We start from the raw sequence: 11935 nt of genomic DNA, 5'->3' as shown, positions 1-11935 counted from the left end.
ATCAATAATATCATATGCAAGCGAAAGTTTTCTAAAAGATAATACGAAAACTGCTGCAACCGTACATTGACAGAACTTCCAGAGGTTCAAGCTGGATTCAGAAGAGGATGTGGAACAAGGGATATCATGGCTGATATCAGATGGATCTTGGCTGAAAGCAGAGAATACCAGAAAGACGCTTACCTGTACTTTATTAACTATACAAAGGCTTTCGATTGTATGGATCATAACAAGCTATGGACAACATTGTAGAGAATGAGGATTCTGAACACTTAATTTTGCTCATGAGGAACTTGTGCATAAACCAAGAGGCAGTTGTTCAAACAGAACAAGGAAACACCAAATGGTTTAAAATTAGGAAAGGTGTGTCCTAGGGTTGTATTCTTTCACCATACTTATTCAATCAGTATGCTGAGCAAATAATTTGGGAAACTGGATTATATTAAAAAGAATATGTCATCAGGATTGGAGGAAGACTCATTAACAACTGCAATATACAAATGATACAACCTTGCTTGCTGAAAGCAAAGCAGGTTAAAATAGTTACTGATGAAAATCAAAGACCACAGCCTTCAGTATGGGTTGCACCTCAACATAAAGAAAACAATGGGAAGAAAGAGTGAAAGAAAGAATGAAAGAACGAACAAAAAAAAAGAAAGAAAAACATTCGACCAATAAACAACATCCATATAAATGAAGAAAAAATTGAAGCTGTCAAAGACTTCATTTTGCTCAGATCAACCATCAACAATCATGGAACCAGCAGTCAGGAAATCAAAGGACATATTGCATTAGGCAAATCTATTGCACAAGACCTCTTTAAAGTGTCCAAGAGCAAAGATGTCAGTTTGAGGATTAAATTGTGACTGACTCAAGCCATGGTATTTCAACAACCTCATATGCATGTGGAAGTTGGACAGTGAATAAGGAAGACCATAAAAGAATTGATACATTTGAGCTATGATGTTGGAGAAGAATATTAAAAATATCATGGACTGCCAAAAGAACAAACCAATGTGTGTTGGAAGAAGCACAGTCAGCATTCGCCTTGGTAGCCAGGATAGTCAGACTTTATCTCTCATACTTTGGACATATTATCGGAAGAAACCAATCCCTAGAGAAGGATATCATGTTTGGTAAAGTAGAGGGTCAGAGAAAAAGAGGATGACCCCGATCTAGATGGATTGACACAGTGGCAGCAGCAATGGGCTGAAGCGTAGCAATGATTGTGAGATTAGCGCAGGACTGAGAGGTGTTTCATTTTGTTGTGCATAGGGTCACTATGAGTCAATACCGACTCACTGGCACCTAACAACAACAACATGCAAAACCAACAGTCAACATCACACTCAATGGAGAGAAACTGAAAGCATTCCTTTTGCAAAAGGAAACCAGAGAAGGATACCCTTTATCCACCACACCTATTCAATATTGTGTTTGAAGTCTTTGTAAGGCAAGAAAGTGAAATTAAAGGCATCCAAAATGGCAAAGAAGTAAAACTCTCTCTATTTGCAGGTGAGATGATCTTATACATAGAAAATCCCGAAGACTCAGCAAAAAAAGTATTGGAACGCATTGAAAGATTCAGCAAAGTGTCAGGGCACAAAATAAATACACAAAAATCAGTTGGTCTGCAAAGGAAATTAGGAAAGCAATACCATTTATAATTGGCACGCAAAGAACAAAATATTTCAGAATAAGTCTAACCAGAGAAATAAAAAAACCTATACGAATAAAACTACAAAACACTACAACAAGAAACCAAAAGAGATTTGCAAAAATGGAAGAATATACTATGCTCCTGGAAGATTTAACTTTGTGAAAATGTCAATACTACCCAAAGCAATCTACAGATGTAATACAATCCTAATCCAGATTCCAACAATATTCTTTAAAGGGATTTTAAAAAAATGATCACGAACTTTATATGGAAAGGAAAGAGATCTCGGATAAGCAAAGTACTGCTTAAGAAAAACAAAGTTGGAGGCCTCACACTCCCTGATCTCAAAATTTACTACACAGCCACGGTAGTTAAAATAGCTTGATACTAGTTCAATGAAAGATCTATAGATCAGTGGAACAGAATTAAGAATCCAGAAATTAATTCATCCACATACAGTCAACTGATGTTTAACAAAGGGCCAAAACATATTAAATAGGGAAAAGATAGTCTCTTCAACAAATGGTGTTCGCAAAACTGGAAATCAATTTGTAAAAGAATGAAATAAGACCCATATCTCACACCATATACAAAAACAAATTCAACATGGATTAAAGACCTAACTGTAAAACCTGGAATTATAAAGACCATCAATGTAAAAATAAGGACAAACTTAGGGGCTCTAATAAATGGCATACATATACTATCTAACATTGCAAAAAAAAAACACACAAACAGTAGAAGACAAAAATGTTGTTGTTGTTGTTGTTAAGTACTATGGAGTCAGTTCCGACTCATAGTGACCCTGCACAGGGTTTCCGAGGCTGTAAATCTTTACGGGAGCAGAACGCCTCATCTTTTTCCTGCAGAAAGACTGGTAGTTTTGAACTGCCGACCTTGAGGTTAGCAGCCTGATTCGTTATGACTATGCTACCAGATCTCATTCCTAAAAATCAGACACTTATGTGTGTCAAAAGATTTCATCAAAAGATTAAAAAGGGAGCCCATAGACTGGGAAAAAATATTTTGCAATGACGTATCAGACAATGCACTAATAGCTACAATTTATAGAAAACTACAACACCTCGCTACAAGAAAAAGACAAAGAACCCAATTAAAAAATGGGCACAGGACATGAACAGTCACTTTACCAAGGAAAACACTCAGGCAGCCAACAAACATATAAATAAGTGTTCATGATCATTAGCCATTAGAGAGATGCAAATTAAAACAATAATGACATATCATCACATACCAGCATTAACAGCGAAGTTAAAAAAAAAAAAAAAATAGAAAAAAACAAATGCTGGTTAGGGTATGGAGAGACTGGCACCCCCCTACATTGCTGGTCAGACTGTAAATGGTTCAACCATTCTAGAAACGATATGGAGCTTCCTCAGAAAGTTCGAAATTACAAAAACACTAATGTTCATTACAGCACTGTTCACAGTAGCAAAAACATGGAAGTAGCCTAAGTGCCCATCCATGGAAGAATGGATAAACAAACTTGGTACAGACACACAATGCAATACTATACAACCTTGAAGATTAATGATGAATCTGCAAAACACCTCAAAGCATGGAGGAATCTTGAGTGAAATTAATCAATCACAAAAGGACAAATATATTGTGTATGACCACAGTTAATAAAAAAGTTAAGAAAAGGTCTCCATACTAAAATAGACATTCTATGATGGTTACTAGAGGGTAGGCACATGTTAGCTCAGGTGATGGAGAGAACAACATACAGGGGGGGTTGCAATAAGCAAGAAGAAGGAGGGTGGCAGATGAACAGTGAAGATAGGGGAAGACTTGAGGTATACATGAGCTAAATGGGATAGAGGTAAATAGCGATTTATATACAACCTTGGAACAGTGCTCTGTGAGTAGATACATGGATTGAGACATAGGCTGAATGGGTAAAGGAGGGGGAAAATGTTTATGTGTTTCCCTTGCCTACTATTATAAAATAGACATTTATGTGTGATAGAAATGAATGTTGGGAATTATGAAGAAAGAAAGCTTGTAAGCCCATCTTTAGCCTATAACTGAAGGGGAGTACAATTTGCCCAGGGAAATAGCCTCCTTGTTAAGCCTTTGTAGGGGCCTTAGGTGGAATCCTGAACCCCACCTAGAACCGTCTGAGTTGGAACATTCCCACTTGAAAAGACATGCAGACCAACCCAGAACTTCTGGGAGAACAGAAGATTCTTATTGGGAAAAAAAGACTGTTTGGATGTTTGAGTTTCAAGCAAGCTGTTTGCTTTGGAGACACCAAGGCAAGAAAAGGTAGCCTATCAGGGAAAACCCCTTTCTAGGACTGAAACTTAACAAGAACCTACGAGCAGTCTAGTATGCTCATTGTTAGCCACTTGGATCCACTTGTGAGTAGAAGTGGGGGAAATGCAAAAACAAAGACATGCCTGAGAGTGGCCATGTTCCATTGACTCCCACTGACCTTGAGATGAGAGAGAGTAGAGGAAAGCCTGGCTGGTCTGACATTTATGGAACTGTGTGAACTCCTGAGCTCACAGACACAGACTTAGCCCGTGGGGCTAAGGCTGAGAGTGAAGTGGCCAGCTGGTCTGAAATGTAGGGAGGTGTGTGTGTAACCTCTCAAACTTGCAGCTAGCACCCATTTGACCTGGCTTGGATGACTAGCTGACCAGAACTGAACCAAATGAAGATAAAGATATTTGATACTGTAAGCAAGTGCAAATTGCTACAATTTGATGAACTAGACTTTTGCTCAAAATTCCAACTGGAATGGAAGGATTCTTCTCATTGGAAGAATGTTTTCTCAGTGTATTAGGTTGACGCTGGCTATAAAAAATGGGGGGGCAGGGGTGGTCTATGAAGGCATGAAGTGGCTGGCTTACAAGTTTTCATGAGTGTGCTTAGTTTCAGAATGAGAGGAGTAAGGTAGAATCCCCACTGAATAGTTGTCTCATCTATGGGTGGATCTGGTGAAAGGGGATGGAGGATGATGGTGACATGATTTTACTATTCAATTGTGAGTAATTGCTAGTAGGATTAATTGTGATTGTCACAACTGTAAATGTAGAAGATGTGTAACTAAAAAAGGGGAGTAGTTGATCTTTCATTTATGAACAGAGGATCCCAAGACCATCAAGAAGCAAGAGCATAAGTGGAATGTGAGATCCTTACCTAGAAAAGTGGCAAGGGCAGAGATGGTGGCTGAGACGGTGGCATGAAGAGACAGAGCGGCTGTGGGCCCCATGGGGGCCCACAGACTGAGTAAGCCTGCCCGTCTACAGGCAAGAGGCTGGCTTGCAGAATGTGCCCTTTGGACATTTAAATGAATGTATACTTTTTGTTTTGTTTGTGTACATCAAATATTTTTACTTTATTCCTTTGTAAAATGTAAGATATAAATGATGAGCCACAGGGAGAAAAGTAGGATCACTGCCGTTGCAGGGAGGGGATTGTAATCATTGAGCTGAAACGAAGTGTATAATTTGTTGACTGTAAAGCTGATTGTTTTGTCTGTAAACCTTCACTCAATTCACACAAAAAAGTTTTTTAAAAAAAGAAGTTTAAACAAGATGCTTGACTTGAAGGGAAAACAATCTAGGATTCATTTCTTTTAGAATAATTTACCCCTGCTTAAAGACAGATTGCTTTACATGTAACAGGTACCTCCAAAAAATTATAAAATTGCCTTTGATAAAAAATTATAAATGAAAAACATTTCAAATTCCCCAATTCCCCAAGTGAACAAGGTATGCAAGGAGTTTTTCTGTTGTTATTTTTTGTTAAACACTGAGAGCAAACTAATTTACTGGAATATAAAGATAAGAGCTGAATGTGTGTGCCACTGATAGAGAAAGGAAGGATTTTTTCCTATCCCATCTCCATTTGATGTTGGTCAAACCATACCATTGGCCACTCTAGTAAAAAAAGAAAGAAACAAAATCCAAAAACAAAAAATGTAATATACTTGTACACACACCCCCATTACTTTATGTACAATAAAGGAATGTTGTTGTTATATACTGTGGAGTCGAGGGGAAAATGAAAGAATAGAGAAAACTGTAAGGAGCTCTGGTAGCATAGTGGTTATGAATCAGGCTGTGAACCTTAAGGTCAGCAGTTTGAAACTACCAGGTGTTCTGCGGGACAAAGATGAGGCTTTCTGCTCTCGTAAAGATTTACAGCCTCATAAACCCTGTACAGGGTCGCTATGAGTCGGAACCGACTCCACGGCACATAACCACCACCACCATACTGCAGTGGCGTCCTGGTGTGGCACTGCAGGATAGACACTAGACCGCAAGTCGGTTTAAACAGCAGAGTCAGAGGTTCGAACTCACAAGCAGCTCCTCATGAACCCTATATATACAGGGCTCCTCAGAAACCCTATACAGGGTTGCTATGAGTTGGAACAGACTTGACAGCACTTCACAACAAAACATAGTGTAGTAGTCGGGATGTGGTGGAACAAAATTGTGGTTTTCTAATTGAGGATGTATTCTTGGTTGGTAGTTCTGGAGTAAGGTAGCAGGCTCCCTTTTTAGAAGACACCTCCTGTCTGCTGCTACTGCTGGAACACATCTTCCATTTCCAACTGTGCAGGCGTATCTGTCTCATTGAATTCGATTGGAATCTCATCTCTTCATTGACAAACCCTGTTGTTCACAATAGGCTTTCATTAGCTTACTAAGTGGTGTATGCTTCTTAATCTTAAATTGTACCATAGAACCATCCTGCCCCGCCACTGTCAAATTAATATGATCGTTTGTCTCGATCGTGACGCCTTCCTTGGGTTTCTTGGGACCCCGACTTAGGACCTCCGACACTTGTGGGCCAAGGCAAACACTGGAGTCTGCTCAGCTACCGTTTCACAAAAGAGGGACCAGGTCTGCACCAAACAAGTTCATAGGTAGCACCAGGGGCAGCCGAAGCCCAGGCATATTAACTTATTTAATCTTCATATGAAGTCTATAAGGCAGGTACTATCCAAAGGCCGCGTTTTATAAAACAGAAAACGGAGGCACAGAGAGTTAAGTAATTAGCCAAGCGCAACAGAACTAGTAAGTGGCAGAGCTGGAGTTTGAGCCCAGTCAATCTGGCTCAGGGCTATGGTCTTTAACACTATCAAGGTATTTGTCTAAGGAGCTCTGGTAGCGTAGTGGTTACGAATCGGGCTGCAAACCTTAAGGCCAGCTGTTCGAAACTACCAGCCGCTCTGCAGGAGAAAGATGAGGCGTTCTGCTCCTGTAATGATTTACAGCCTCGGAAACCCTGTACAGGGTCTCTATGGGCCAGAACTGACTCAACGGCACTTAACAACATATAGTGGAGTGCTGGCATGGCGCTGTGGGTTAATGCACCAGACTGCAAAGCTGTTTGAACTGCAAGGTCGGCAGTTCAAGCTCATTCTTTGAGGTTTGCAAGGGTAGTCCTATCAGAATTTCACTGCAAAACTTTACCCTACCTACCTTACAGCCCTCATCATGCCCCATTTTATTCAAAGAACATTTTAAATGAACATAATTTGAATCCCTTGACAGTACCAAAACTGCCATTTTTGTGTGGTATCAATCGAAGAGCACAGAATCCTTCAGGGAAGTGCCCTTGTTGTTAGGTGCCATCAAGTCGGTTTCAACTCATAGCAGCTCTGTCCACAACGGAATGTAACACTGCCTGGTCCTGTACCATCCTCACAATCACTGTGAAGTTTGAGCCCATTGCTGCTGCCACGGTGCCAATCCATCTCATCGGAGGTCTTTCCTCTACTTAGCATAATGTCCTTCTCCAGGGAATGGTTCCTTCTCATAATAAGTCCAAAGTATGAGAGACGAAGTCTGGCCATCCTGGCTTCTAAGGAGCATTCTGACTGTACTTCTTCCAACACAGATTTGTTTGTTCTTCCGGAAATCCATGGTACTTTTAATATTCTTTGCCAATACCATAATTCAAATGCATCAATTCTTCTACAGTCTTCTTTATTCATTGTCTAACTTTCACATGCTTATGAGGCTACTGAAAATACCAGAGCATCAGTCAGTCGCACTTTAATCCTCAAACTGACATCTTTGCTCTTGTACTTTAAAGAAGTCTTGAATAGCAGATTTGCTGAATGCAATACGTCGTTTGATTTCTTGACTGCTGTTTTCACGAGTGTTGATAACGGATCCAAGCAAAATGAAGTCTTTGACAACTTCAATCTTTTCTACATTTATCATAATGTTATTTATTGGTTCAGTGGTGAGGATTTTTGTTTTCTTTACATTGAGGTGCAACCTATACTGTAGACTGTAGCAGTTTCTGATCTTCATCAGTAAGTATTTTAAGTTCTCTTTGCTTTCAGCAAGCAAGGTCTTATCATCTGCACATGGCAGGTTGTTAATGAATCTTCCTCCAATCCTGATGTCACATCCTTCTTTATATAATCCAGTTTCTCAGATTATTTGCTCATCATACAGATTGAATAAGTAAAATTTTACTTGCATGTGATATTAATGATATTGTCCAATGCTTTCCACATTCCATTGGGTAACCTCTTTTTGGAATGGGCATAAATATGGATCTCTTCCAATCAGTTGACCAGGCAGTGTCTTCCAAATTTCTTGGCATAGATGAATGAGTGCCTCTGGCGCTACATCAGTTTGTTGAAATATTTCAATTTGTATTTCACCAATTCCCAGAGCTTTGTTCTTTGTCATTGCCTTCAGTGCACCTTAGACTTCTTCTAAGAGATGGAAACACCACTTTCAGAAGTATATAGACTTTAATGGAGGATACATTGAGAAACAATAGCATTACATTTTAAAATTTTTGTTGAATATGATTTTGTTGCGATACTTTTTTGCTTACCCTTGTATACCAAGAACTGCCAGAATAATGAATAAACCTGTCTTGGAAAAAGTACAACTAGAATTTTCCTTTGAATGGAGAATGTCAAGACTTAGTCTCATGTACTTTGGATACGTTATCAGGAGGGACCAGTCCCTGAAAAAGGACATCATGTTTGGTGAAGTGGAGGGTCAGTGAAAAAGAGAAAGACCCTAGCAAGTTGGATTGACGCAGTGACTGCAGCAATGGACTCAACTAAAGCAATGACCATGAGGATGCGACAGGACCAGGTAGGTCTTTTTCTTCTGTTGTACAAATATAGCAAAAGATTCTTAACAATTAAGTCTACATGATGAACATACAAATTGATATACTCTTTTCTCTTCTTTAATTTTATTTTAGTGTTTTCAAGAACCTTGGATGGTGCAAATGGGTAATGGATCAACAAGTAGCCAAAAGATTAGTCGTTTCAACCCACTGAAAGGTTCTTCAGAAGACAAGCCTGGCCACCTGCTTCCAAAAGGGCACCGTCTTAAACTCCTATAGAGCTTTACTCTGCGCATGTGAGGTCGCTCATGAGTCAGAATCAACTCCAAGACAACTAACAATATCATGAGTGTTCTCATAATAAACATGTAAAAAGTCAAAAGATGTGCTTGGCTGCTAAAGAAAAGGTCAACAGTCCGAACCCATTTGACTCCAGCAGCTGCAGATGGCAGAAGGATGCGGCAGTCGGCTCCTATAAAAAGTCCAGCTTTGGAAACAAGATGGCACAGCGCTCCTCCATCCTCTAGGGTCACTGTGAGTGGGACTCAACTGGTGGCAATGATTTTTTTTTATTTGCAGGGAGAGGGGAGCTAATAAATCTTGGACCAGTTTGGACGCCTGCACCCAAAGAAGAGGACATTAGCAGTCATGTGGCTTAGCCCCTCATTTAACAAACAACTACAAAGGTTGAATTATTTTCCAGTGCTGGGCCAGACTCTGGTTCCAAAATTGTCACCCAGTGTTCCTCCTGTAGCCTCAGTTTCAGGCTAAAGAGCTATCGCTAAATGTCAGCAAGCAATGACAGTACATTCTGTTCTGTTCTGTTCTTTTCAGGCAGATACTACCTAGGGGTCTTTGGGTTCTCCTATAAGAAATCTTGATTAAGACCTACAACTTTGACTATTTTCAGCAAGACAGTAACATACTCAAGCCTTTTAGACTTTGGCAAAGGTTTAGCAAAGCATGTCAATTGAGCAATAAACTTCTGCCATCTATTCTTCATTAATATTAATTATCACTGGCCTTTGGCTCAGGGGACCCAAGCCTCACATATGAGTTCCCTAAATCTGACTTTCTTAAACTTTCCAGGTATTCAGAGGGGCTCTTTTAAGAAGTCGGTCTGTGCACATCAGTAATCAAAACGGGAGGAATGCATGGTGGCGATGCTAGGAACATGCTGTATTTGTAGTGGAGTGTAGGTTGCTCAGTAGGCCAGGGGTGACATGGCCAGACCACTGCGGGACTGTAGACCATTCTGGTGCCTTTTTTTCTGTCTGGAGCGTAGGTTACCAGACTCTCCTACTCAGCCTGTCTCCCTCAGTCTTTCATCCCAAAATGGGAAAGTCAGAGATGGGAACAGGGTTAACGAAAGACAACCTTTGCCTTATTAGGATATAAATTGACTTTCTTAAGATATAAAGTGTTTGTTCTAAGTTCATTATTGTGGCTGGGCAGGGAGGTCTACAGACACTGCCTTAAGTCAGATGCCCCAGTGCAGAGTCCTCCCTGCATCCAGTCTGGAACCAGAGACTCTGCCTGTGGCTGTGAGAGTTAGCCCTTGTTTCCTGGCAGCAGTGGTACCATCAGCCCGTTGTCCTAGAGGGCTGGAAGCTTGAGGAGCCAAAGTGACATAGACACAGAACAGGGGGCTGGCTCCTGCCGGAAGTCAGGATTGAGGCAGGCCCTATGCTCCAGGAAAGGCACTGAGGCTGTGACCCATGCCAAGGAGGCCGAGCAGGGCCATTTCACTTCACTTGGCAGGAGCCCAGGCAGCTAGCTGATGATAAAGCTCAAGAGCCTCCTATCTGCTTGTTTAACGTTCAGGAGATAATTCCTGAATATGCTTAGGTTTCAGCAGAGCACCCCAGGAGGGCAACTGAAGAACAATCCAGTATTTCCTGCAGAATTCTTCAGCAGTCAAACTAGAGAGCTAAACTTGTTCACCCTTATCTGTGGCTCCACCTCTCCACTCCACAGCCATCTTCCTCTTCCCTGTGTTTTATTTTTTATAATTGTAGAAGGCTCAAAGGTTTATAAAGTTCTGTCTCAGCCAGAATCTGTTCAAGTTGGTGCAGATATTATCTCCATGTTATAGATAGGGAAACCATACGTTTGTTCCTTCATTCATTCACCAAATACTCTCATGTAGCTCTGTTAGGCTTACTCTTATATTTGATGCTGTGTGAGTTTGGATATGATGCAGAAGGGTTCAGTGAATTTACCCAAACCCACAGCTACAGGTCTTCCTTTCCACCTACCTAGGTGGCACCCTTAGCTCTTGAGTTCCTCTGACCTAACATCCTAGGTGACCAAAAGCAGAAGAGCTCCATGGCCAACCTGCAGACCAAGAGTCAAATAGAGTTAGAAGGGCACAGGAGGGTGAGGAGGGCACTACCTGCCCATCATCCCAGTCCTGGTCTCCTACCGCCTTTTCCGGCCCTTAATAGGAAGGAGGACTGGAGAAAGCTCCAGAAAGTCCTTCTCTAGTTGAGGACAAGCCCTAGGCCCCAGGAATGGTGCCTCTGAGGTTGAAACTATTTTCCTGTGCTGAGCCTTGGAATAGTGTGACCTTCTGGCTTCCCTCCACAATCTGGAGCACAGGGGCTAGAAAGAAAGCAGAAAAGTTTGCTGCAAAGAGGTCAGGGAAAGCAACAATGAGGAAGGAAAGAAAAGATGTAAGGGATGCCATAAAACATAGGTTTCTATGTTGTTGTTGTGTCCCATCGAGTCAATTCTGACCCACAGTGACCTTGTGTAGGATTTCCAAAGAGCAGCTGGTGAGCTTGAACCGTCGACCTTGAAGTTCAAATGACTTTGCAGTCTGACACATTAGCCCACAGCACCACACCAGGACCCCATATGCACACCCAAAAACTCTGCCTAAGAAATAACTAAAATAAAAGCAAATTTTCTAGTGAAACATACCAGTATCAGGTAAGTTCAACTAGTAGCCAAGTTCTCAGAATGTTCCTTGTTTTCCTCATTTGCTTTTCATTTATTTTAATTTCTTTTTATATTGATGTATTTGATGTTAGAAGGTTGGAATATAAAGGCGATAGTAACTATTGAAGGCATGGAGTTGCAAGAAAAGATAAATGGTTCAATAGGATGGATCACTTTTATATGGCCTTTCTTGCCATGGTCTTATAATTTGCACTAAATGATCGGGTGGGGCTATGCAAATAAGGT

At 40.8% G+C, this 11935-nt stretch overlaps 1 pseudogene; it reads right to left on the bottom strand.

Moving 5' to 3' along the window:
• Positions 1 to 6194: 6194 nt before the first annotated feature.
• On the bottom strand, positions 6195 to 6594 carry LOC102813091 (annotated as a pseudogene).
• Positions 6595 to 11935: the final 5341 nt, after the last annotated feature.

This window comes from Chrysochloris asiatica, unplaced genomic scaffold (assembly GCF_000296735.1).
Source record: "Chrysochloris asiatica unplaced genomic scaffold, ChrAsi1.0 scaffold00007, whole genome shotgun sequence".
Lineage (NCBI taxonomy): Eukaryota > Metazoa > Chordata > Mammalia > Afrosoricida > Chrysochloridae > Chrysochloris > Chrysochloris asiatica.
Note: the sequence above shows the minus strand (reverse complement) of the source record. Positions and strands in the feature narration are given on the sequence as shown.